At 35.1% G+C, this 27,152-nt stretch overlaps 1 protein-coding gene across 1 annotated transcript in view; it reads left to right on the plus strand.

The window, feature by feature from the left end:
• ADGRL4 (adhesion G protein-coupled receptor L4) overlaps nt 1–27,152 on the plus strand; it is a 149,770-nt gene continuing 122,618 nt past the window's right edge. The window contains exons 1-2 of the mRNA XM_030825141.1: nt 1–67; nt 11,511–11,568. The gene's annotated coding sequence lies outside the window, so the exon portion shown is untranslated. The remainder of the gene's footprint in view (nt 68–11,510; nt 11,569–27,152) is intronic.

The raw sequence follows: 27,152 nt of genomic DNA on the forward strand, positions 1-27,152 counted from the left end.
GGTAGAGGAGATGGTAACCAGGGAAAGCACAGTGTCTCCTAATGCTACATTCTGCTGTGGCTAAAAGGTAAGAAAGACTAAGCAAAGAATTATTATGTAGTCTTAAAGAATTATTTCCAATGTACTTTGCATGTAACACACAACATCTAACTACTGTTAGTTGAAGGCTCGTATTCCTTCCTCTTCCCCTCCCTCTCTCATATCACTTTCTCTTTCTCTTGGTTTCTCTTTCTGTTCTTTGAATATTTCCATTTCCTTTTTTCTAATAGAATGCAGTCTATTCACCTGAATTACAATGTCATGCTGACTTAAGTCTTTTTGCTTCTTTATCTTTAAGAAAAAAATTCACTGTACTATAGAAAATCCAAATTAAAGTAAGAAATTCATGAGGAATTAGTGATTCTGATTCTTATCACCAATATATAGTGGGCTCTTTTTAAGCTATGGAGGATCTTTTGAAGGACAGTGGAATATTTATCTTGCAGACAGATTGATAGTAGAATTGAAATAGTAATGAGGACAGTTTATATCAGAACATGTACAATTAAATTTGGTTATAAAATTTGTAGGTTACATGGGAAATATTTCTTTCTTGTTAAAAGGTATATAGTATATTAAGAACATTAAAAGTTTCTTATTACAGCATTTCACATTTGGGAGAAGATTAAAGAATATTGATATATCTAACTTTGAGAATCTTTCATTTTCTTTTGAAATTCTTTCAGTATTACAGCACTCTTAGGTTTATTATTTCCCTATGAAACATTTCTGAAACATCTGCTAAGTTTTAAATATTAAGAGATTTAAATATTATAAGAAATGTGTGGTATACTCGAGGTAACTTTAAGAGCTGTTTCTTATTACTAAATATTTGTAACTGTTATTATTTGTAGATATTAATTCAGATTTACAAAATATATGTCCCTATGAATAAAATTAATACTTTCTATGTATTTGAAAATTACATTTTAAATTATTTTTATGTAGCACATTTGCCAAATTTATTTCACTTACCAGGTGCAGAGTATAATTGAAAGTCATTTGGTGGTGTTTTTATTCAGACATGATAAGTACAGAGAATAAATGCCATTCAAACTGTTTGATTCTTCCATTTTAACTTTGGGAAGAAATTGAAGTTAAAATTTTTTTCTTGACAAATTGCAGCTAAAGTTCTTCAACTTATGCCTTTTGTCTGCAAACATTGAGGGAAATTACCCATAAATATTCAGCTACCTGAATAAATTAAGACCTAATGTGCTTGAAGAAAGATGTTTTGAGAGTATCCTTTTGGGGTGATGTTCTCACCAATTTACATGCAAAAGTGAATTTGTATCACTTAAACTAATTTTCAAAATGTTTGACCTAGGCCAGCATTATCTTCTGCTCAGAAGCGTCCTCTAAAAGTATTCACATTGTTCATAGAAATCAAACTGCTGAGTTTTCTTTCGCTCCTTTTAAGGGCTTTTGATCCTTATATGGATATAAGAACCTGTTTTGCATATACTGTTAGACAAAAAACATGAATATTAAGCCATTATTTTTACATTAGCAAGTTTTCCCAAGGTGAGTTTTTAACATTTTAAAGACATTTTGTTTTGTGTGTTACTCTTTTTGTCTAATCACCTCTAAAATTATGAACACTACAAGAATAATACATACTGAATAACAAAGCAGCTTGAAATATTTATAACTAAGAAAGCAACTGTTAAATGTTCATAAACAAAGTTGTTTGGAGACTCCTTTATTAATTTTTAATTTATCTTCAGTCAATTTCTTATTACTTCCAAATTCCTGCAGGGGATTCTGTTAATTAGTCTTGTGTAAAATATTCATTAAAACCAGCTTTCTATTTTCTTCTTTTATTGCAAATTTACATTTCAAACCTTATCACCAAAATAAATGCCATTGGGTAGAGGAACCATATTAATTTGGATCAGCCACCTAAAATAGAAGCTCATACAGCAAAAGATATGTAATATAAAATAGACTAACATTGAGGTACTATGTTGATTGATCACCATTTTGCAATAGCAGATGGATATCTAGTTCATGTTTGAAAAAATATCAACACTACGTAAAATAGAGTGTATTTGAAATCTGGTAAAGTAATCTAAGATGAAGTAATAATGAATTTGTACCTGTATACTTTTGCACATTAAAAACATTTCAGAAACAACATATAGTTTAGTTAGGGATTCAAATTTAATCAACAGCGACAATGTTGACATTAAATTTAAATCATTGGGTAGCAAAGTTTTACTGAGTTTTTTCAGTTATTTGTTTTAAAATATTTTGCTTGTCTTTCCTTACTATGCATTATGTAGTTTTGATTCTGTGCTGCAAATAGCAAAGTAGTATAGGAAATGGAACATCAATGTGAGTTTAGTATTACTAATACAGCTGTTGACTTTTCCCCTAACATAGTGTATGTTAGTAAAACATTCACACAAACATCTCTAAAAGAAATATATGTCAGCATTGTAAGAAAAGTTTGCAATGCCAGGCATAGTATTTTCAGAGTGAAATTCTTGGTTTTGTTGAAAACTCTTAGACTTCTAAGGGTTTCGATACATCTTAGAAATATAAGAGTTTGGCTACATCTTAGAAGTCTAAGAGTTTGGATAAACCTTAGAATTATCTTAACATAACTCATCTCTTCTTAAAGTCTATGTCCAAATTTTAAGTCTTCAGTCGTTAATTAAAATATGTAAAATATAACTACCAGATTAGAAAGTTTACTAAAATAAAATAATATTATTTACTGGAAAAAGTGGGAAAAAACATATTTTAAAGGAAGAAAAATGTAATTACACTCAAACAAATAGAGCATATTTTGTTTGCTCTTATGCGGGATGGTAAATCTATTGCCAAATTAAAGTCCTCGTGAGTGACAACACATTTACAGCATAGAAACATTTAGTAACAGTAAGCACAGGTCTCAAGGTTCTAACTCTGTCTTCTGAGATTAAGTCAAAAGGGAGGCAAAGATTTAGGTGGCACATACTGCTTCAATAACAAAACCAACTGGACAGGATGTTTAGAATTATACATATCAACATTAAAAAATACATTTGTTTAATAAACAGAAAACCTAATAGAAAACTGAATTTTGGGAAGACAAAATGGCAATATTGAACCAGATCTCTAAGTAATAGATGGAAATATATTCCAAGAAATAGGTAATTGCAGTACCCAATGGCCAATCATTACAGTCCACATGCCAGGTTAATTTTACCTATCAGTCAACACTGTTTTGAATTAGTTATTCTCCTAAAATCCCACCTAACCTGATTATTATCTAGCCTGCATTGACTTCTACATCTTGAACACAAGAGTATTGTCATTCCATAGTAACATACACATCTAAACTAATCTAACTAATCTACCAGTCTAACATTGTAGTAATTTTTTAAATGTTGACTTAACATGCCTTGCTGGCAAAGAATTTATACTTGCCCTCCACACATTAGCAGTCATGATTGCACAGCTGCATGATTTTTGAGTCTTGAAGCAGCCCAATTATCAAGTATTCCCTAACTTATATAAAGCCCTTTACCATATCTTAGAGTCTCTTCTTTGTTTGAGTCTATGATTTCCCTTGATCATGTACTCTGTTTCTACCTTGAAAATTATCCTCGGCTGGGCGTGGTGGCTCACATCTGTAATCCTAGCATTTTGGGAGGCCGAGGTGGGCAAATCACAAGGTCAGGAGATCGAGACCATCCTGGCTAACACAGTGAAACCCTGTCTCCACTAACAAAAAATTAGCTGAGCATGGTGGCGGGCGCCTGTAATCCCAGCTACTTGGGAGGCTGAGGCAGGAGAATGGCGTGAACCCAGGAGGCGGAGCTTGCAGTGAGCTAAGATCATGTCGCTGCACTCCAGCCTGGGCAACAGAGCGAGACTCTGTCTCAAAAAAAGGAAAAAAAATCATCCTCATGTCTTAGATGGTGGAGTGAGCAGTAACAAAAGAAGATGGAATTCAATCCTCTCTTTTACAGGTGAGGACTTTGAGGTCAAGCACAGGTATACTCGGTGAACAGAGGGTCAGCTGGACTTGGAACCACTTCACATGCTCATTCTCCATTAAAAAAAATTGAAAGTAAAAAAAGAGATTGGATAGTGTGTGTGAGTGAGTGTTCTATGAGAAGAAAAATAAAAACACCTGGGTGTTTAAGTTCTACCTCAACCCTTACCCTGAGGCAAATGTTTAAAGTTTCCTCATCTGAAAAAGGCAAAATAATTTCCTGCTTTGTTTCCACAGTGCTGTGAGACCTCAATAATACATACATAAGCATACTCTAGGATATAAGGATAAGTTATAGTAATATAGTAAATTACACTATCTGTCCCTTGTTCTATGAGTTTTTCAAAATGCACATGTGTGTTTTAAGGAATATTGACCAGTTTAGTTTCATGTAGAATTGGGATGATAGCTTTTCCAAAGAATCAGTAACAACACTGTCTCAGAAATGTAAGAATTATTTTTTTTTTCTGAAAATATCCTCAGTTGTATCTGAAAAACACTTTCAAATTCAATCTGTGGTTCCTTTTTGGATACATCTCCCCACAACCAGAGAGTTTCCCATTGAAAATATTGCCATATGCAGCAGGCTCTTGCTCCTGAAAAGACTGTGTTTCATCTTTACCAAAATATATCTTCATTTATTTTGAAACAAAGAAACTGTGAGCAAAGGCAGTGTCTTTTAATAAAGAACACTTAAATTTTACACTATTCTAAAAATGTTTTCTGTCCCATCTTTCAATAGGTGATAGGAAGCTGAGTATTTTGAAAACAAAACAAAACCAAACAAAATGGCACAATGTAACTTGGGGAAATCATAAAATATATTTCATTTTACTGTATGCATTATGAAAATCAAAGCAAACTACAGTTATTATTATGAATATATCTGGTTGTTCCAATAGATTTACATGAAATAGTTGCTCATAAAGTTATATCTCAACAGTTTCAAAAGTATCTGCTATCTCAAATATTTTTAAGAAATAATTAGTGATCAAATGCCTGTAAAAATTATTAAAAGGGCAGTTTTTATTAAGAATATAATTGTTTCTATTTTTATATTTGTAAAGAATTAACTAAGCAATTATATACACTACACTAAAACATACAGTAGAGCAAAACAACTAAATATTACATCATATCATTTGGTTACACAGCTAGGGTTTTATCATAGCAAATGATCTTATCTTTACTTCACTATGCAACAAAAAAGAAAAAGTTATTATCCACCACCATTTTAAACGCTAGTAACAACTTATGCACAAAAATTCACAGCTATAAAAAGTACTGTAAAACATTTAGAGATATTTTTATTTACATTCAAAAATCTTTGTAAGTTAGGATTCAGGTTGAAAAGGATGGGATTTACAACAGAATTAAAGATTAAGAATTCATCATTGCAAAATGACATTTCTTTTGACAGCATAACTCAATTGCTACTCAAAAATAAATCATTTATGTTTCAGATGCTGTGAATATTTATTTAGTGTCATACCTGTCATTTGTTTGACTTATTTCCCCAAGGATAGAGAAGAACAACTGTATATCTCTTATTACAGAGCCAAAATTATTTCTGGTAGCAAAAAAATCACAATGGTATGTACCTTAAAATGAGCAGCAGAATTTTTTTGTGTGCTAAAAAATCACAAAAACAGCCAATAGAATTCTCCTAACACCACTCAATTTGCTCTGAAGCCATTAGTTTATAAAATATCATTCAAATGCAACATTACAAAAATCTATCCAGGCTATTTTACCGGATGATATTTTTATTACATTTAATAAAAACAAAAAGAGTCAAATCCCCCAGCTGTTTCCAAAATTTAAGTCACAGTGTGGTCTCAATATTTTTGTGCCTATATTGTCGTGCCTGTGCCAATATTTTCCCTAAGATCCACTCATAAGGCTGACTTAAGGGTCTAACATGAATGCTGAAACTGATAATAGGTAGAAATTGAGAAACAATTCTAGGAAACTAAGTTAGACAGTTAAGATAGGCCCTGAATTAATTGAGTTAGACATCTAAATTAAGACACTACCAATTTTGGGTAGAAATGAGTCTTATTTTAATTAGATTACAATGTACCTGTAAATTAATATGCCAATATTTTAAAACAACATTTTAAAGTAACTTACCGCTGAACTAACACAGCTTCAATTTTATCATGTTGTTGGGGATCAGTAGATTTAAGATATATATAAAAAAACGTTTTGCCTGCTGAATGATTTTGGGCAAAGCCTTAAGTTACTCTGTAAAAGGCAAAGATAATTTCTATCTTGTACTATTGTTGCCAAGATTGACTAAAGATTTATGTGAAAGTTGCACTGTCACACAACGCTTTATACTAATATAATGGATTACTGTGCTAATGGTAGTGATTAATATTTTGGGCCAATTTAACCAGATTATATTTTCATCCAACTTTAATGCAGCCTTTGTAGTTAATCCAGCCTGCATAAACCAAGTAAAATATATAGATTTATCAGATAATTTAATCTTTTTTATTGATACATAATAGATGTACATATTTTTGGAGTACATGTGATAATTAGATATATTCATGTAATGTGTAAAGATCAAATCAGGGTAATTGGGATATTCATCACCTTAAATATTTATTTTTTTCTTTATGCTAAGAACATTCGAATTGATAGATTTGAATCTTAATGAAAATCTGTTGGCAAAAATAAAGTAATAAATTGGCACACAAACCAATGCATCATGGTAAGTGGAGCGTATGCTGAAGTCGGTAATCCATTTGGGGATCTAATCACTTTATACATCCTTCATTTGGTTTCTGTTAGTCTGTGAAATATATGGATTGGATTATAGATCCCCCAATTTTCTATTTAGCTATACATTTTCATACTTATTTTCAAAATAAAAAAATCAATGTTATTTTATAAATCACAAATAACATAACAATACCGATAGCAAATTGTACTTTTATGAGTCAAACATTATTTCATAGCCATTAGCTCAAATTGTCTTCAACATCTCCACCTCCCCCTAAAAAGCTGTGATGTGAGAGTGGTAGAACAGACATTACTATCCCATTTTACAGAAAAAACCACTAATGCCAATTAAGGTTATAAGTGTCAAGAATAAAACCATAAGGTGTTCAATTGATACTGGAGTCCAGATTATTGTTTAATTTCAAGACAAAAAAAGAATTTCAGAATTCCTTTTGATACGGAAGTGCTGGAAATGGAAGAGCATGGTCCCTTTAAATGATACAGGAGGAGGGAAGAGAAAAGCTGGGTGTAGGAGGGCGTGGTCCTTGGCTAGGGCTCCACCCCCACCAACCTAGGTGAGGACAGGCAGTCCTGCCATTTCGCCCAAATGTTGCATTTCCCAAGACCACCCTGGCCCACCACGTCCCCATCCTGGGCCTATAAAATCCCGAGACCCTAGCAAGGCAGAGACAGAGGCAGCTGGCAGAGACAGAGGAGCAGTTTGGCAGAAGACACAAGAGGCTGGACGTCGAGAGGACGTCAATGGGAGCACGCTGGCAGAAGAGCACACTAACAGACGAGGGTACACTGGCAGGCCATCGAAGGGTGGGATGAGGCGGAGTTTGGCCGGTGCAGTCGGAGGAAAGCTGGGGCTGCCAAATGGCTCAACTCTGAGGGAAAACCATCTCTCTTCTGGCTCGCCTATCGTCGGACAGCTGCTCCCACTCAATAAAACTTTGCACTCATTCTCCAAACCCACATGTATGGGATCTGATTCTTCCCGTACACCAAGGCAAGAACCCAGGATACAGAAAGCCCTCTGTCCTTGTGACAAGGCAGAGGGTCTAATTGAACTGATTAACACAAGCTGCCTAGAGATGGCAGACTAAGAGAGCACCCTGTAATACATGCCCACTGGGGGTTCAGGAGCTGTAAGCATTCACCCCTAGACAGTGCCATGGGGTCGGAGCCCCACAGCCTGACCATCTGTGTGCTCCCCTAGAGGTCTGAGCAGCGTAGCAATGAAGAAGCGAGCCACACCCCCTGCCTCAAACCCTGTAGGGGAACAAGCAAACTTTTCCCGTTTCACTTAAAACATCTTTCTGATAAATGAAAAAAGTCACTGATCATAGAGCATGTTTATTTCTATTAAAAATAAAATTTTCGATGAGTTAAAAGACATTAAAATATAGAGATTAAAGTGCTTTATTTCACTTATTAATATATAAAAGCAAGAAAATTAAACGTATTTAGTTTTCATTAAATATTTTTAACAAATGGTGTTAAAATAATTATTCACTGAAGTTTTGAGATATTCGGCACTTCTTAGCAAGTTCTACTTATATTGCAAATAGCACATCTAAAAAAACATATAATTATTATATGACATTTAAAAGTATTAGTGTTTTTTTCTCTGGATTTAAACGTGAGTAAATAAATCATATTATATCTGTAAAACTTCTAGAGTTGGCAAGAATAAAGTTTAGTCACATTCATATTTTATTTTAAAACCATGAATTCACTTAATAAAAATGTACTCATACAATTAATAACAATTGCTTTTAGATACAATAATGTTTCCTTGATTCAAAATAAACATTCATGAGCTATGTTAAGATATGTAAATAAACATTTTAGGAAAATGATCTGTAGCTGTATTTCTGAATGTTCATGTCGTATGTTACCAGCTTTGATACAGTTCATGAAATTTGAAATACAGCGGTACAGACTGTACCATTTGTATGTCAAAGACATTTTAATGCTACCTCTTGAAACTGTTCTACTACTGATTTCTTGGTGAAAAATAATATATTTAAATAAACTGCAGGTAGCTGAAAGACTACCACAAATTAAGATACAATAAAAGTTATGTACCTCTTTTAATAAATTCAATATAGAAAGTTCATAACGAGTTTAAATTTTCCTTTTGTCATTGGGTGACATCAAATAATGTATAACTGTCACAAGACTATTAGCATACAGACTGAGGAAAGACTTGATAACAAATGCTAACAAATACATAAACTTTCTAGTGCAACTTTAAACTTATTCTGGACTCTATTCCTTATTTTAGGAAACTAAATTCAGAACAGGGTGAACATATGTACTGCATTTTAACACCTATGTTTGACAAGATTTGTGGAAATAAAATGTCAGAATACTAGTTTTTGAGGGCACTGGAACTTTTAAAACCATGAAGTGAACTGAAAAGAAGAAAGGGAGGGAGAGAAGGAGGGAGAAAGAAAAAGAAAGGGAAATGGGGATGAGAGGGGGGTGCAGAGCAGAGAGCAAGGAAAAAATTCCTGATGCCTTAACCAACAAACTTGCCTCCCTTTGCCTTGTGTTCCATCACTTGGAGCAGTTTGTCAGTCGGCAGAATGAAGAAGTAATTCACAGATTCTGCACATTCCAGTCATAATCACAGGAATGAATTCTGGACTTCCTAAGATTTCACTGAGGAGATGCAACTTGGCATAACCCATGTGGAAATTCATTTCATCTGTTTTCATTTTATTCTATCTATCATGTATTTGTAATGACTAAATGGGAAAGAAAAAAATGAAATTCTACCATAAAAATTTGTTAAATATTATTTTAGCTATCAGTTGTCACACCTGCTATTTGATGCATTTCAGTCAATTGACACAATTATATATTTTTGCAACCTATATCATTTCTGAAGCCTTATTTATTTCACAGTTAATTCAATTTATTTTATTCGAATGTCTTGACAGATACCAAATATTTGTTTCTCATATGTTTAACTATTCTTCAGTATAAATCTGTAAGGTATTGAATAATACGCCTGTTTTTAAGCTAAAATGAGTCACTATTTTTCATGATGTCATGACAGCTCTGAAGGCTCTCTTTAGAAACATCCAGGTCAGCACATGCACTTAGATTTGCACACGATTTCGGAAAGGCTTTCTAATTTTTATTTTTATTATACACAAATTACAGTTGTATATAATTATAGAAGTGGTGTTCCACTTTTTTAATACAACATGGAAAGAGTAAATTAAGCTAATTAACATATTCATCATTTCAAATATTTAACATTTGTTGACGAACACATTAGAAATTTACTCTCAGCAACATTGAAACATACAGGACTCAATTATCAGCTATATTCGCCAAGCTGTGCAATTCATCTAAAAAAATAAAAGGTATCTCTCCTTACTGAGGCTTTATACCCTTTGACTATAATCCTCCCATTCCCCCACAGCCCAGTTGCTGGTAACCACCATCCTACTTTTTGTTTCTGTGACTTCTATTGTTTTAGGTTCCACATATAAGTGAAAATATGTGGTATTTGTCTTTCTGTATTTGGCTTATTTCACTTAGCATAGTGTTTGTCCATTCCATCCATATGAATTTCAGGACGTTTTGAGGCTTCTTTTTATCTCGTTACAAACTCCTCTTAAGTTCTGAAGCTCTATCAATCTTCTATAGTTAGTTCTGTATCAGTTACCTCCAGAATTCTATTATTAGACTGATATATCCATTTCATTTTAGTACCAAATATACGTATATTTATATATAATCCCATATAGGATTAATCTCTCTTAAATACAACATAAACATAAACAAAAGCAGATTTTAAAAGATGAAATAAAGATACAATGAACAATATTTTACTGCTTCCTTGTTAAGATGGCTTTAGAACATCATTATCTTTATTCTTGAGTGAGATTAATAAATAATGATAGTATATTATGTAAAAATCTTGTTTCAAAAAGGGATCTTGAAAGTTTAGGTTTTTGGCTAAATTTTTGTTAAATCTGATGAGTCACTGTTTTTACCTCTAAATGACTCATGCTGGAAATAGCAGAAGTATCAGCATCCCACTTTCAAGACGAGCTTTCTACACACACACACATACACACTCATATATCTATCTATCTATATATATATGCACACACACACACACAATACTAGGTTATTCATGTGTACTTTTATGAAGATGGTTTTTCAGTGAAACTTCTGACGATTCTACCTAAACAGGAATTTCTCATTTAGATGCTGAAAACAAAAATACCTCTATGTGTTAATTTCCATTCACATATATTTTAATTTCTTTATGATTGGCCTTAAGTAATTAAAAAAATATTTTTCTCTTAATTTATTTAAATATCTCCTAGGTTAAGCAGTTTAAATGTACGATTTATTGGAAACAATTAAGATGGCCAGGCATGGTGACTGACGTCCCTAATCCAAGTGCTATGGGAGGCCAAAGTGAGAGGGTTGCTTGGAGTTTAAGACCACCCTAGGCAACAAAGCAAGACCCCATCTCTACAAAAAATAAAATTACAAAATTGTCTGGGCATGGTGGCATGCACTTGTAGTTCTAGCTACTTGGGCATCTGAGATGGGATGATCCTTTGAGCCCAGGAGTTTGAGGCTGCAGTGAGCTCCACTGCACTCCGGCCTTGGTGACAGAGCAAGACTGTACAAATAAATACATATAATTAATTTCCTGGACTTCTGTTTCTACACTTGCATTATATTTTATTCAGATCTCTCTCTATAGGTGCATCATTTGATAAAAGAAAAGAAGGAATGAAAGAGACTGCAATCTCCTAACAGAGGTATCTCTTTTGGATTTTTCCTGCCAAATATATTTTAATATTATGGTAAAGTTTTATTTAGTAAAAAATATTTTATGTCATTCATTACTCAGCATTCACTTACTAAAATATATTTGAATGCACAATATTTTTGAGCACTATTCTGGATAATGTAGATGTCTTTTTTAAGAGTTGGTATCTGCTTCCTTCCTTTATATAATAACTCTCAGTCTTAAATTAACTGAATTGACAGAGTTCCACCCAAATTTCCTCTGGCAGGTTCTTCTTTTAAATCTACTGCAAATACAATTTCTTCAACTCAATAGAAAATAGGTAGTCCTTATCAACCACAAATAATTACTTAACTGTGTATGAATGGGCACATAAGGGTCAGTCCCCACCCTCAAAGCCTGAGTTTAGAATAAATCCTGGAAATAGTGCTCAGTTTATCAGGGAATATGAAAGTTGACATTTCTATAGTTAACGTGCTTTGTCTCTGGTACTGATAGAAAAAAAGAAAAGACTGATCTAATCATTCCACTGTTCCAAATTACGTCATAGATAGTGACTTAAAATGAAAACATACTTCATAGACCTACTCTGTAAGGTTTCTATTTCATGCTGTGACAAAGTATTTAGGGACTGCGAATGACAGATGTGAAGTACATTAGCGAAATGAATAGTTACTTCTTCCCACCAGAGGAAGCACTTTTTTTTTTTATCACAACAATTTATCATGAAAGAGGTGGTGATTTAAGAGGAAACATTGAAACTAAAGTACGTATTGCAAAGGAAGTTAGTAAATTGAAATTATGGCTAAAACACTAGTAAGCAGAAGCTTTTGTAAGTGCTTTGGAAGAGCATTTTCGTGACTGATTTTAATACGTTGAAATTAAACTGTATTACTTAAAAGGTTAATAAGTGAAAAAATGTACAAGTCTCAGAGTACATCATGTCAAAGGAAAGAAGGGAGCTTAACCCCGACTTAGATATTACTTGCACATTTCACTCACTGGCTTTAGAGTATCATTACCTGTATTCTTCAGTGAGATTAGTAATGAATGTAAGTATATTATGTAAAATGTTGTTTCAAAAAGAGAGCTTGAACATTATTTTTTGGCTAAATTTTTGTTAGATCTGATTAGACTGTCACTATTTTTACCTTATAAGACTATTGATACTTGAAATAGTAGAACCATCAGCATTCCACTTTCAAAACCAGCAGTCTTTCTCTCTCTCTCTCTCTACACACACACACACACACACACACACACACACAGTGAGTTATTATTATCTATTTTATGAAGATAGCTTATCAACCAAACTTCTGACTGGGTACAATCTTGCCTAAACAGGAATTTCTCAGTTGGTTGCTGAAAATAAAGTACCCATACATGTATATTTTGATGTGCATATATTTTAATTTATTTAGTTATAATTAGCCCTCAATGTTTTTAAAACTGTTGCTCTCTTAATTTAAGTAAATTAAGAATCATTTAACTTTTTTTGGATCATTTGACTGATATTGTAGCAAATACTGAATTTCCACTGCCTAAGTATCTGGTAAATATTTTTTTCTTTCCATTCAAACATTTTAGAAATAAATACAAGTCTAAGTTCAGAATCGAAATGCTTAAAAAGCAGATAAATTTGATTAATTCTATTTTATTTTATTTTCTTTGCTTATCAATAGCTATTAGTGTTTAGCAAGTGTTATTTCAAGGCCATATGTGTTCAAGAAGATCTCTAGAGCCAAATGTGTATAATAAGTTATTATAAATGCCAAAATTACAAAAGGGAAACCTGATTTTGAGGCAGGAGATTTGGGTGTGGAGGCAGGGAACCAAAGGCTGTTTCACACCAACTTCATAGAACTGAATTGAAAGGAAAACCCTCACTTTTCACACCTAAGTAACAAAAGGACCAGAGGCTACTCCCTTTGCAAACCCCATTTTTTTCTGCATGGCAGAGAAATTGGCTGTCCCCAGCAAATCAGACTGATTGCAGGTGAAATCTTCCTTTGCAACTTTGTAACTTCACTCCAGCCTCTGAATGGTTGCTGTCCACAACCAATCAGATTGATTCTGTTGAGTCTTCATTTTCATGCAAAGTATAACTTTGTAACTTCACACTAGCCTCTGATTGGTTGCTTCTTGTAACCAATGAGATGTTTGCACAGGAGTGTGACCTTACATGGTCGGAAAGGAAGAGAGAATAGGAAGTTGCTACATAATTTTAAACAACCAGATCTCATGAAAATGCACTTAGTATCATGAGAACAGCAATGGGGAGTCCACCCCCATGATCCAATCACCTCTCACCAGGTCCCTCCTCCAACATTGGGGATTTAATTCGACATGCATTTTGGGCAGGGACACAAATCCAAACCATATCAATAAGTATGTATAACTATCCTAGTCCCCTCACTATCAACACTTAAAGCAACTCAAAAAGACAAGAGAAAGATTGAATAGGAAGCTCAAAGTGATGACATGTCATCTAATAATCTGTTCAGTCATAAAATTTCAACCTAAGTGATTCACTGTCTTGTGTGTTGATATCAAAGTTCAGATATGTGGTGGCTTATGCCTCTAATCCCAGCACTTAGGGAGGCCAGCAAGGGCAAATCACCCAGATCAGGAGTTTGAGACCAGCCTGGCCAACATGGTGAAACCTCGTCTCTACTAAAAATAAAAAAACTAGCAGGGTGTGGTGGCACACGCCTGTAATTCTAGCTGTTGGGGAGGCTGAGACACAAGAATTGCCTCAACCTAGGAGGCAGAGGTTGTAGTGAGCTGAGATCGTGCCACTGCACTCCAGCCTGGGTGAGAGAGTGAGACTCCATCACAAAAAATAATAATAATAATAAGTGTAGATATCTTTGCAAGGGCTCATTCTTTATTAGCTAATGTAATAATGCATAATGTGAGGGGTTAGATGTAAAAAGGGTAATTGGTGTTTGGGAGAGTGCTGGAAGCAGGATACCCAGCAAAGGGTTCAAATCAAAGGAATGGTAAAAGTAGAAGTGAAATTAGGATGGAGACTGAATTACTATATCATAGTTTTGTCTAGCACTAGTCTCAAACACAATCTGTCAGCTGAAGTCTATTTCTTTTCAGAAAGGTAAATTTTTTAATCTAAATTTTTGTCTTTATTAATCAATTCTATCATAAACGTGGGTCTAGGTGGACATATTCCATATTAGCATTTGCAGGTTTATTATGAAACAATGACTGAAAATTGCTACCATTATTGAAAATTACTACATGCTGGAATTGTGCTTGATATGCATCATCTCATTTAATGCTTATAGCAAAACTATAAGGCAGATATAGTCTTTATATTCCCTGATAAAAGCAAAGCTCAGTTGCCCAGCGTCACAGAACTTGTAAGTAGCAAAAGGAAGATTCAAAACTAGGGTTTCTGAATGCAAAGCCTGTGCTCTACATGTGGATTATGGCTCCTAGGAAGAAACATGTCAGTAATTAGCCACAAAGTGTGGCATCTCTACGGCCTAGAGATAATAATTTTAGTGTTTAATTTTTGAGTGTTGAGATAATCTATTGAGGTGTTTATAATTTTTTATACAACAATATCAAATTTCCTTGTCAAGAAATGTTGACACTGCTTTTTAACAGACTGAGTGCAGACAAAGTATTGGAAAGATTAATAATTCATTTACCAAATACTTGAAACCACTCCTATAACAACTTATGCCTAATTTACTTTCAATTACACACCTTTATAAAAATTAAGATTTTTAGATTTATATTAGGATAGTAATATTAACAACCTCTCTTGAAATTTTATGGAACCCAATGAGTCAATATTCATGAAGTACCTTGTAATTTCTAGTTTAAAGGCGTTTAATTTAAAAAATATATAGATTCTAATAAAAAGATCAGGTGTGAAATTTATTGAACTGAAAGCAAGTTGTTCTTTATGTGTAATTAATCATGGGTCTTACATTGACATGAACTAAAAAACTCTAGCTTATTGCAACTCAGCCTCACTAGAACAGCCAAATGAGAGAACAAATTGTCCAAGTAACATCAACCTAAAGAACACAATAGAAATTAACATAAGTATAAATGTCATAATTGCTGTCATTTAATATTCATTGGCTGCCTGATGAATGGATATAACTATGATAAATGCTGTAAGAGTGTTAAAGAGAGGGAGGATACCCTGGGTCAATAGCATAGGAAAAATAAGTGATATAGTATGATTTTAATAGTTCTAGAACACAGAGCCCTTTTAATTTATAGCAAGCATTATTTACTCACAACTACATTGTTTATAAAATTTTATAAAATATTTGTATTATAAAATATTTGATACAGATGAAAGACCATGTATAAACACTTACACATTTTAAAGCATAATAAACCAGATACCACTATATGTACTGACTAATCCTCTTGTATCTCTTACTTTTAATCTTTCACCCAGAAGTACCAGTACCCTAAATTTTCTTGTGTATGCTTTTACTATTAATGATTTTAGCATGCATGTATCTATCCCTGAACAACAAATCAGTTTATTTGTTTTTGAAATTTATAAAAATGCTATTATACTTCATGTTATCTTCTTTTTTCTTTCTCTTTCTTTTTTCTTTTTCTCTTTCTTCATTGTTTCTAAGACATATCTTTATATCTTTACATTACTGAAAAATATTATGTTATTTGAATATACTTCAGTTTAATTTTTAGTTCTCCATATATTCATGGAGGTCGTTTTCAATTTTTTGTTTTTATTTTGTGTTTGTTTGTTTATAGTGCTGCAAACAAAGCTGCTATAACCCACTTTGTATTTGTCTCCCAGGGCAGGTGTGCAAGTTTCTTGGCCTATATGTCTAGAAATATAATCGCTGAGTGTTAGGCATTATTTTTTTGCTAAGTCAATAAAGCAAAATATACACTTTCACTTGATTTACATCCACACCACTACTCGGTATTGTCAGGCATCTTACTTGTTACCAACCTCAGGGACATTTCTGTTGTTTTGTCAAACTCTATTGAGATTTTGTTTGGAACTTTATTGAATCTGTGGATCAGTTTGTGGAGAAATGGCAGGCTTAAACTCAGTATATCTCACCGTTCATTTAAATTTTATTTAATGATTTCCATTATATTTCTTAATATTTTCCATGCAGGTCTTCCAATTTTTATTATATATACTGTTACCTGTAATTTTTGTAAATGGTAAGTGTTTTGTTTTGTTTTGTTTGAGATGGAGTCTCACTCTGTCGTCAGGCTGAAGTGCAGTGGCACGATCTCGGCTCAGCCTCTCGAGTAGCTGGAACTACAGGCGCCTGCCACCACACCCAGCTCATTTTTGTATTTTTCAGTAAGACGGGGATTCACCATGTTGGCAAGTATGGTCTTGATCTCTTGACCTCGTAATCCACCTACGTTGGCCTCCCAAAGTGCAGGGATTACAGTAGTGAGCACCACACCTGGCCCAAGTGGTATTTTTTAATGGAGCAAAATGCATTTGACTTTTATCTATTGAGTCTGTGTTGATCTACTTTGTCAATCTTTCTTATTATTTCGAATAATTCATACATTATATACATATATAATAATATATACATAATAGCAGCTTTGTTCATTCTTTTCAATCCTAATATGTTGTACTTCTTTTTCTTTCATTTCTTTTCCTTTTTTTCTTTTTTTTCTTTTTTGAGACAGAGTCTTGTCCTGTCTAGGCTGGAATGCAGGGGGGTGATCTCGGTTCACTGCAACATCAGCCTTCCAGGTTCAGCAATTCTCCTGCCTAAGCCTCCCCAGTAGCTGGGATTACAGGGGTGCACCACCATGCCTGGCTAATTTTTTATTTATTTATTTCTATTTATTTATTTTTCTGAGATGGAGTCTCACTCTTTTCCCCCGGGTCGTAGTGCAATGGCGAGATCTTGGCTCACTGCAACCTCCACCTTCTGGATTCTGGCAATTCTCCTGTCTCAGCCTCCTGAGTAGCTGAGATTACATGCCTATGCCACCATGTCCAGCTAATCTTTGTATTTTTGGTAGAGACGGGGTTTTGCCATTTTGGCCAGGCTGGTCTCGAACTCCTGACCTCAGGTGATCCACCCACCTCGGCATCCCAAACTGTTGGGATTACAGGCGTGAGCCACTGCGCCCAGCCTAATTTTTGTATTTTTATTAGAGATGGGGTTTCATCATGTTGGCCAGGCTGGTCTTGAACTCACAACCTCAAGTGATCCACCCACTTTGGCCTCCCAAAGTGCTGGGATTACAGGCATGAGCCACCACTCCTGGCCACACTTCTTTTTCTTACTCTGCCAGCCTTTCAGCACAATGTTTCAAAGAAGTGAAGATAAAAGTCATTTTTGTCTTTTTCTTGATTTTATTTATTTATTTATTTATTTATTTATTTATTTATTTATTGAGATAGAGTCTCGCTCTTTCACCCAGGCTGGAGTGCAGTGGTGTGATCTCGGCTTATTGCAACCTCTGCCTCCTGGGTTCAAGTGATTCTCATTTATCAGCCTACCGAGTAGTTGGGATTACAGGCATGCGCCACCACACCTGGCTAATTTTTGTATTTTTAGTAGAGACGGGATTTCACTATGTTGGCCAGGCTGGTCTCTAACTGCTGACCTCCGCGGATCCACCTGCCTCAGCCTTCCAAAGTGCTGGGATTACAGGCATGAGCCACTGCACCGGGCCTCATCTTTTTCCTGATTTTAAAGCGATATGACTAATGTTTTCTATTAAGACTGATAGTTTCTATAGATGCTTAAATTTAACACGTTATCATTCTAAAGATGTTTTAAAATATCATACTTTTAGAAATTAGACATGAACATTGAGTTTCATCAAGCAATTATTTTCTGTATCTATTGAGGTGATTCTATTTTTTCCCTTTTAGCCACTTAGGGTGATAAATTCACTTGAAAGTTTTCTAAGTTCATAGTTGTCTCAAGTTGAATTCTTGGGATAAATTAAAACTGCTTTTTTCCTATACATCAATGGATTTTTATTTTCCTATACACTCGTGGATTTGACATTTATCTTTTTCTTACACTGTTTTTGCTTAATTTTGGTTTCCATGTTGTACAAATCTTATAGGCCGGGTTGCTTTTCTTCCCCCATTCTCAATATTCATATAAAATGGATTTAAATAATATATTCTTTAAAAATGTGATTAAACTCACATGTAAAATTATCTGGGTTTGATGTTTTCTCTGTGGGAAGACTTTTAAATACTTGAAAGTTGTTATAGGACTACTCTAGCATAATTTTTTAATCAGCCAAGACAAATTATTTTTGTCTTAAAATGTATCCTTTGGGTAAATATTACAAATTAATTTGAAAAAAATTATTTTTAATTCTGTCTTTATTACCTTCTACTGAGAAACCAGTAATCTTGGTATATTCAAAATTCGAATTGCCCAACATATTACTCATAATTTTCTAACTATCTTAGAGGCAATAAATTATCATTATTCATTTTAAAGATGAAGAAACTAAGTCACAGAAAAGATTGCTCAGCTTAAGTGTTATAGTTGGCCGGGCATGGTGGCTCATGCCTGTAATCCCAACACTTTGGGAGGCCAAGGCAGATGGATCACTTGAGGTCAGGAGTTCGAGACCAACCTGGCCAACATGGCAAAACCCCATCTCTACTAGAAATACAAAAATTAGCTGGGCATTGTGGTGCAAGCCTGTAATCCCAGCTACTAGGGAGGTTTGAACCCTGGAGGCTTGACAACGTTGCTAGAATCCAGGGGAATGGCTTGAACCCAGAAGGTGGAAGTTGCAGTGAACCGAGATCACACCACTGCACTTCAGCCTGGGAAACAGAGTGAGACCCTGTCTCAAAAAAAAAAAAAAAGGAAAGAAATAAATAAGAAAGAAAAAGAGAGAGAGAGGGAGGGAGGAAGGGAGCGAGAGAGAAAGGAAAGAAGGGAGGAAGGGAGGGAGGGAGAAAGAATAAAGTGGCAAAGTCAAAATTTACATCTAGGATGTTTTGTTTCAGAGCCTGTGTTCACTAGAATTGTGTCCACTAGAAGTCCTGTGGTTTCATGTCTTGTCTTTCATCAGAAAAGTTATCCGTTTTCCTTTTTTCAATTAAAAAAAATCAACTACAGTCAGGATGGCAAGGTCTATAGAAACGTTTCTCCTATTCTCACCAGTGAAGTTAGAAGTTCCCAAAATGAAGAGTATTGTATTCATAGAAGATGGACAAGGTTTTGAGCAGACACAGGCATTGGAATGCAAAAGAAATAATAATGCACATAACAAGAACAATGTTATACTTCAAAGGAATCATCTCCTTCTACTAATAAAGCTTCTTGTGTAGTAAAAAAATTTAACCTGGCAGGGCGCAGTTGCTCATGCCTGTAATTCCAGCACTTTGGGAGCCCGAGGTGGGTGGATTGCGAGGTCAGGAGTTCAAGAACAGCTTGGCCAAGATGGTGAAACCCCATCTCTACTAAAAATACAAAAAAATTAGCAGGTGGCTGTAATCCCAGCTACTCAGGAGGCTGAGGCAGAGAACTGCTTGAACCGGGAGGCGGAGGTTGCAGTAAGCCAAAATCGTGCCACTGCACTCCAGTCTATGCAACAGAGAAAGACTCCATCTCAAAAACAAAAAGAATATCTTACCCTAAGAGATGTATGGCCTCTGCCATGGGCTCCTTAGAGGTAATCCTTAAGCTCTTAGAACGTCCTGCTTGATAAAAGTGTTTTTTTGCTTTTAACCTGGAGGCCTTGGGCCACTTCAAATAGTCAATGCTAACAGTGTGATTTATGTTAGAGAGTTTGAGTTACACATTATTAGCTTGACTTCTGGAGGGTCCAGAGAGTGAAGTCAGCACCATTAAAGAGCAACCAGGTCTGTGAGACTGAACTCCAATAAAACCTCTGGACCTCAAGGCTCGAATGAACTTCCCCAGTTGGTAATACTCCATGCATATTTTCACGTTTTAAGTAGGAGGAGTTAACAATATTTCCCTGCTGAATATGGGCAACTAGAAGCTTCACATTTGAACTCTCCTGAACTGGCCCTCATATGTTTCTTCCCTTAACTGATTTTAGCCTGTATTCTTTCATAGTAATAAACTAGAACCATGAGTTTCATAGCTTTCAGTGAGGTTTGTGAGTCCTTTTAGTGAATTATCACAACTGAGAGGAGTCATGAGAACCTCTAAATTCTACAGGTGATGTCAGAATGAGGGTGTTCTTGTGGACTCTTCTCTAGATTTGTACTTAGTAATGACACACATTAGTTTGCCTGATTCCCAGCTCTCTTAGAATAGGTCTTCTTGGGAAATGCTTTCATTTCTAATGCAAAGAAAATTGTGCAGGCAGCCACATTAAGGCAAGTCACATGTTCAATTTTCTACAATGGATCTAATTCATGCCACTGTATGTGTATATCTGTATATCATGACATATATGTTTGTGATGTGTGTGTATGCATGTATATATGGGTGTATATATATACACATATTTTCATGTATATATATGTGCATACACATATATGTTTGTATACATATATACATATACACACATATATATAATTGATTAACTATCTTTTTAGACTGCAAGCTTCAAAAGGCAATTATCTTGTCTGTCTTATTAGTTTACAGGGTTTTTATTTATTTACCGTTCAAAATTGATAGACTTACTGATTGATTCATTGATTTAATCAATTAGTGAACATTATTGTTTGCTATATGCCAGGCACTGGTCTATATGCTGTGCGTCCCACAGTAAAGAGTTCAAATTAGACAAAAGTTTCTACCCTTATGACTCTTACAATCTATCTATATATATATCTTGTTGCCGGGAGGAGTTAACACTATTTCTCTACTGAAAATGGACAACAAGAATCTTCACATTTGAACTCTCTTGAACTAGTCTTTGTGTGTCTCTTCCCTTAACTAATTTTAATCTGTATCCTTTTATCATAATAAACTATCACAATGAGTTTCAGTTTATAAACACACACACACACACACACACACAACACACACAATATATATATATATATATATATATATACAACTATGTATTTTTTCAGATGGTAGTAAATTCAGTGGAGAAAATGAAGAACTTGGAAAAGGAATGACAAATTTAGGACTGCAGTTTTTTTTTTAATAGTGTTGTCAGAAAGGGTCCTTTTATAAGGTGACATTTAAGCAGATATCTGAAGTGCAAAAGCCATGTGCCAGTGCTAAGCTGGTGACTGAGATAGACAACGTCATGTGAAAATTAGGGTGGAACTTGAAGTCCTCCAGGAGACCAGCACTTGCACTAGTAGAGTTGAACTGAGTTTGGAGGTGGGGCAAGAGGGATTATAGAAGGTGAAGTTAAACAGACACAGGTGAGTTCAGGTTATGTAGGGATCTGTGGGTCAGTGGCAGAGCTTTGGCTTCAATTCTGAATGAACATGAATTGTCATTAGACAATTTTGACTAGAGCAGTGTCATGATACAGTTTACATCTTAAAATGATTACTCTGACTGCTGTGTTGAGCATGGACTATATAAGGCCAAAATTGGGAGTAGAAAGTCCAGGTAAGAGACAGATGGGGAAATCTAGGAAAGCAATAATGGTGGCTTGGACCAGTATCAAGGTGGTGGTAGCAGTAAAAAGTGAAGCGATTTTGAATAGATTGTGAAGATAGAGTTCATGGGCCAGGCAGTGTGGCTCATGCTTGTAATCCTAGCACTTTGGGAGGCTGAGGTGGGGAGATCCCTTGAGTCCAGGAGTTGGAGATCAGCCTGGGCAATACAGTGAGACTCTACAAAAAATACAAAAATTACCTGGGTGTGGTGGTGTATGCCTGTAGTCCCACCTACTTGGGAAGCTGAGATAGGAGGAACCTTTGAGTCTAGGAGGTGGAGGCTGCAATGGGCTGTGATGGTGCCACCGCACTCCAGTCTGGGCAACAGAGTGATATCATGTCTCAATAACAACAACAAAAAGATAGAGCTCGCAGAATTTGCTGATGGGTTAGACTGGGTGTGAGAGAGAAGTCAAGGGTAATTGAAAGGATTGTGTTGCAAGTAACAGGACAGAATTACTTATAACTTATAGCTTAAAGGTGGAAGTATACACAATTCAGTTTCAGATTTCAGTTCATTCTCACACTGATGTAAAGAAAATACCTGAGACTGAGTAATTCAGAAAGAAAAGAGGTTTGACTGGCTTACGGTTTTGCAGGCTGTACAGGAAGTATAGTGGCTTCTGCTTCTGGGGAGGTCTCAGGAAACTTATAATCATGGTGGAAGGCAAAGGAGAAGCAGGCATATCTGAAATGGTCAGGGCAGGAGCAAGAGAGAGTGGGGAGAGGTGTCACACACTTTGAAACAACTAGATCTCATGAGAACGCACTATTGCAATGATAGCTCCAAGTGGGATGGTGTTAAACCATGAGAAACCACCTCCACGATTCGATCACCTTCCACCAGGCCCCACCTTCAACACAGGATTAAAATTGAACATCAGATTTGTGAGGGGGACACAGATTCAAACCATATTGGGGTTTTGTTTTGTTTGGGGTTTTTTGTTTCTTTTTTGTTCTGTTTGAAGGAGTAAATAGGAGAAGAGAAGTGGAGAAGTTTAGTTTTGGAAAATGTTTTAGACCTTTGAAGGGCAAAGCCAAGTAACCAGTTCTAGGTGCTAGGATTGTAGTTAAAACATAACAAATATAAACAACAAGGTCCTGAGCTTGCAAGGCTCCCAGCTGTCCTCTTCACCATGACATTCCTAAGGCCTTGCACAGTGCCCTGCTCTTAGGTGTTCAATAAATATTCAAGACACGAAGGAAAAAAGAATTGATCATTAAAATTTAAAATCCTGCCAGGATTTTGCCTCTATAGGAGCTATGCAGCAGGTGTACTTGAGGATAGTGCCTGGCAAATTCCCCATAATTCAACTTCAGATCTATGCATTTCTGATGTCTACCCTTTGAGTAACATGCTTCCTGTAACACACTTGATTTTGAACAGTGATATCCATGTGAGTGGTTAGTCAGAAAACAGACCTCCAGATAAGTAAATAAGTTAAATTGAACAACATGCTTTAGTGTTATTTATTAAAATACCGGATGATTTGGTGTAAAACAATAACTCTGATTTTTCCATAATTGATAGAAGTTTTTCTGACAATAATTGGCCAAGATATTCGGCTGTGTCTCGAGGCCACTCCTGAAAAGAGGAAGTTTGTTTTCCTGTTGTTCTGACAGGAAGAGGTGGATCTACTTCGTCAACATGCAGTACCAAATAGTTAGGATACAAGCTAAAAAGGAGGAGTGAGTTAAGATATGGCACTCTTTAGTGTCATATATCTATATAGCATCATGTGTGTGCTTATGTGTGTGTGCCCACGTACTGAGTTTGAAATGCTAAACAAATCTCTTGCTATGGGTTGCAGGCAAATCAATTTAAAAATACTGATGTGACAGTAGAAACCAGGGCTTTGAGATGGGATCCAGGCACCATCTCACTGCCACTCACTAGCAAATGACACCAGACTCACTCTATTCTTGTTAAGCCTCAGATATTTACTTCTTTTCTTTTTTCTCCAGGTTTATTGAGGTATAATAACAGAAGTGTATATGTTTAAGGTGTACAACATGATGTTTTGATATAAATATACATTGTGACATAATTAACACAAATTAATTGACACAGTCATCACTTCACATGGTTACCTTTGGGTCTTTGTGGTGAGAACATTGAATATCTACTCTCTTGGCTAATTTCAAGTGTACAATAATGCAATAATATTAGGTATAGTCACCATGCGGTACCTTTGATCTCCATAATTTGTTCATCCGGCATAACTGAAACATTGTACTCTGACCAATATCTCCCTATTTCCCAATTTTTCCATGTCCCAGGCCCTGGCAACCACCGTTCTACTCTCTGTTTCTATGAGTTTGGCTATTTTAGATTCTATGTATAAGTGAGATGATACAATATTTGTCTCACTTAGCATAGTGTCTTCTAGGTTCATCCACGTCATCACAAATAGCAGGGGTTTCTTATTTATGGGTGAATAATATATTTCATCATATATGCATATACCACATTTTCTTTATCCATTCATCTGTCCACAGGTGCTTATTTCTATATTCAGATCTTCATTTGAAAAATGGTGAGGCGTACTTATTTCATGGAGTTATCTCAAAATGAACATACATTTTCATCCACCAAATGCTTTAAACTGGCTGGTTCTGTAGGGCAAAAAAACTCACACTTTTTTTCCCGCTCTATTCTCATACCACAACAACAATCAAAACAGAAGACTTCTGTCTCTGTGTGTGTGTGTGTGTGTGTGTGTGTGTGTGTGTGTTTTGTTGCCACAGAGCAAGAAAGCAGTCAATTCTATTGTTAGACACTAGCTGGGTGTTCTCCAATTCAATTTGGGTGCTATCTACCTGGAGATAGCAGAGCCTGCTACCTTCCAGGAAACTCTACATGTTCAGGTATCCGGAAGCTCCCCTATCCCTGTCCTCTTGGGCCTCTGTGGAGACTTCATGATTGAAGCATGGATAATTGTCCTGATACATGATTGAGCAAAATGGTTATGATCTAATACTAATAGACTGAATGGAGAAACACAGAAAAGCCTGTCTGATTAAATTCTTGGCCTCTCCATGCAGCATCCTTCCTTGAATGTGGGGTAGGAACCTTTCTGAAGTAGGGATCTTATGACCTACAAGGTAAGTCAGAGAATTTCTTTACAGCCAACTCAGACAGAAGGGCAAGAGAAGATTTCTGCCCTGAAGAGAAAAAGGAGCAGGTGAAAGGAGGGCGGGAGAAGGTCAGAGAGAGACAAAGACTCTTTACTGAGAACTGTTCCTGAGGCCTAAAGCTCCCCAGCATTATAAAAAGGGCCGTGGGAGTTAATGAGCCAGGAACCATGGACAAAAGCATGTAATATCACCACACTTGTGCATAACAAATATTTACTATATAGTATTTATTATTATAAATAGCATTGTATATGTAATTTGCATCTTTCTGTTCTTTACTTAAAATTATACCCTAATAATCTTCCATGTCATTGAATAGAATTTATAAGAACCATTTAAAATCGTGTTTATAATACTTACTGTGGTCAGTTTTTCCAGTATTCAGGGCTATTTTCAGGAATCAATACTCTGGTACTCTTTTATTAACATTAAGTCATCATGTTGGCATTTTAAAAATCTGAAATCTGCATCATTATTTTATTCAGATAAGATCATTGACTCTATTATATAATTAATGTGAAAAGAGAAATCAATTACTCATCTAGCCAGTTCTATGCTAATGAGTCTAAATAGGCAGTGTATTGTGATATTGCAAACCTTCTTTTTCAAGAACAATTTTTATTCTGTTTCAAAAACATTTCAAAGTAGTAGACTATGAAAAAATCAGAATCGAAACTGATAAAGGTAAGTCTGCATCAAACTTTTATCTATTCATGATAAAATTAAAGAACAACCCAGGAAAATACACTTTGTAATGAAACAGAATATATAGTTTGCTATCAATGAGAAGTTTGCAAAATCAGGAAAAAAATCCTAAAATCTTATTTAAAATATCTCCACAAGGTTATCAACTGAGATTTTTATATTCTTTGAAGGTAATTATTTAGAGAAAAGTATTTGGAGTTATTTCATAGCCTGTCTCTGCACCATTCTGTTAACTAATATAGAATCAGAAAGGGCTTCTTCATCAGCAGGTAATAATCTGCACAAAAATACACTCATGAGTTAATGTTGACAATATAGACACTTTTTTGAAGATAGTGCTGTTTTTTGGAAAAAAGATCAAATATTTTCCTTTAAATGTTTCCTAATTAAATATATTTTTCACTTTATTTTGTTCCCTGAAAATACTTCATTATGTTTATATTTCAATGCAAAATATAAATTTATAATTCTACTGCATGTCTTATTATAAATTTATAATTTGTTGTGTTTAAAATGTATCATGCATTTATTTTGTTTTATTGTATTAATTCAAAACTGTTTTTTAAAAGAAAAGAACAGCATTGATACAGCATTTTGAAATTGGCTAAAAAAACCAATATTCCCATTTGCCCTAATATTACTATCACCAATTTTTTATGAACATGTAACATTGACTCTCCATGGTATAATTTTCTTAACTATTTCCTTTTCGTTTCCTTTCCTTTTAAAAATTGTTTCCAGGCTGTGTGCCGTGACTCACACTTGTAATCCCAGCACTTTCAGAGGCCAAGGTGGGAGGATTGCTTGAGCTCAGGAATTCTAGATCAGCCTGGGCAACATAGTGAGGCCCCATGTCTGAAAAAAAAAAAAAAAAACACAAAAATTAGCCATGCATGGTGGCACACACCTGTATTCCCAGCTACTCAGGAGGCTAAGGTAGGAGGATCACTCCAGGAGGCTGAGGCTGCAGTGAGCCAAGGTTGCACCATTGCACTTCAGCTGAGGGGACAGAGGAGACCCTCTATATTAAAAAAATTGTTTGCAATATTTGAATGCTATAATTGAAGTGGCTATAAATACCTTGATGCACACAACTTTACCAAAATCTGGATTTGGGGTGTATGTGTGTGTGTGTGTGTGTTTGTGTGTGTGTGCATGTT

This window comes from Nomascus leucogenys, chromosome 12 (assembly GCF_006542625.1).
Source record: "Nomascus leucogenys isolate Asia chromosome 12, Asia_NLE_v1, whole genome shotgun sequence".
NCBI classification, from domain to species: Eukaryota; Metazoa; Chordata; class Mammalia; order Primates; family Hylobatidae; genus Nomascus; species Nomascus leucogenys.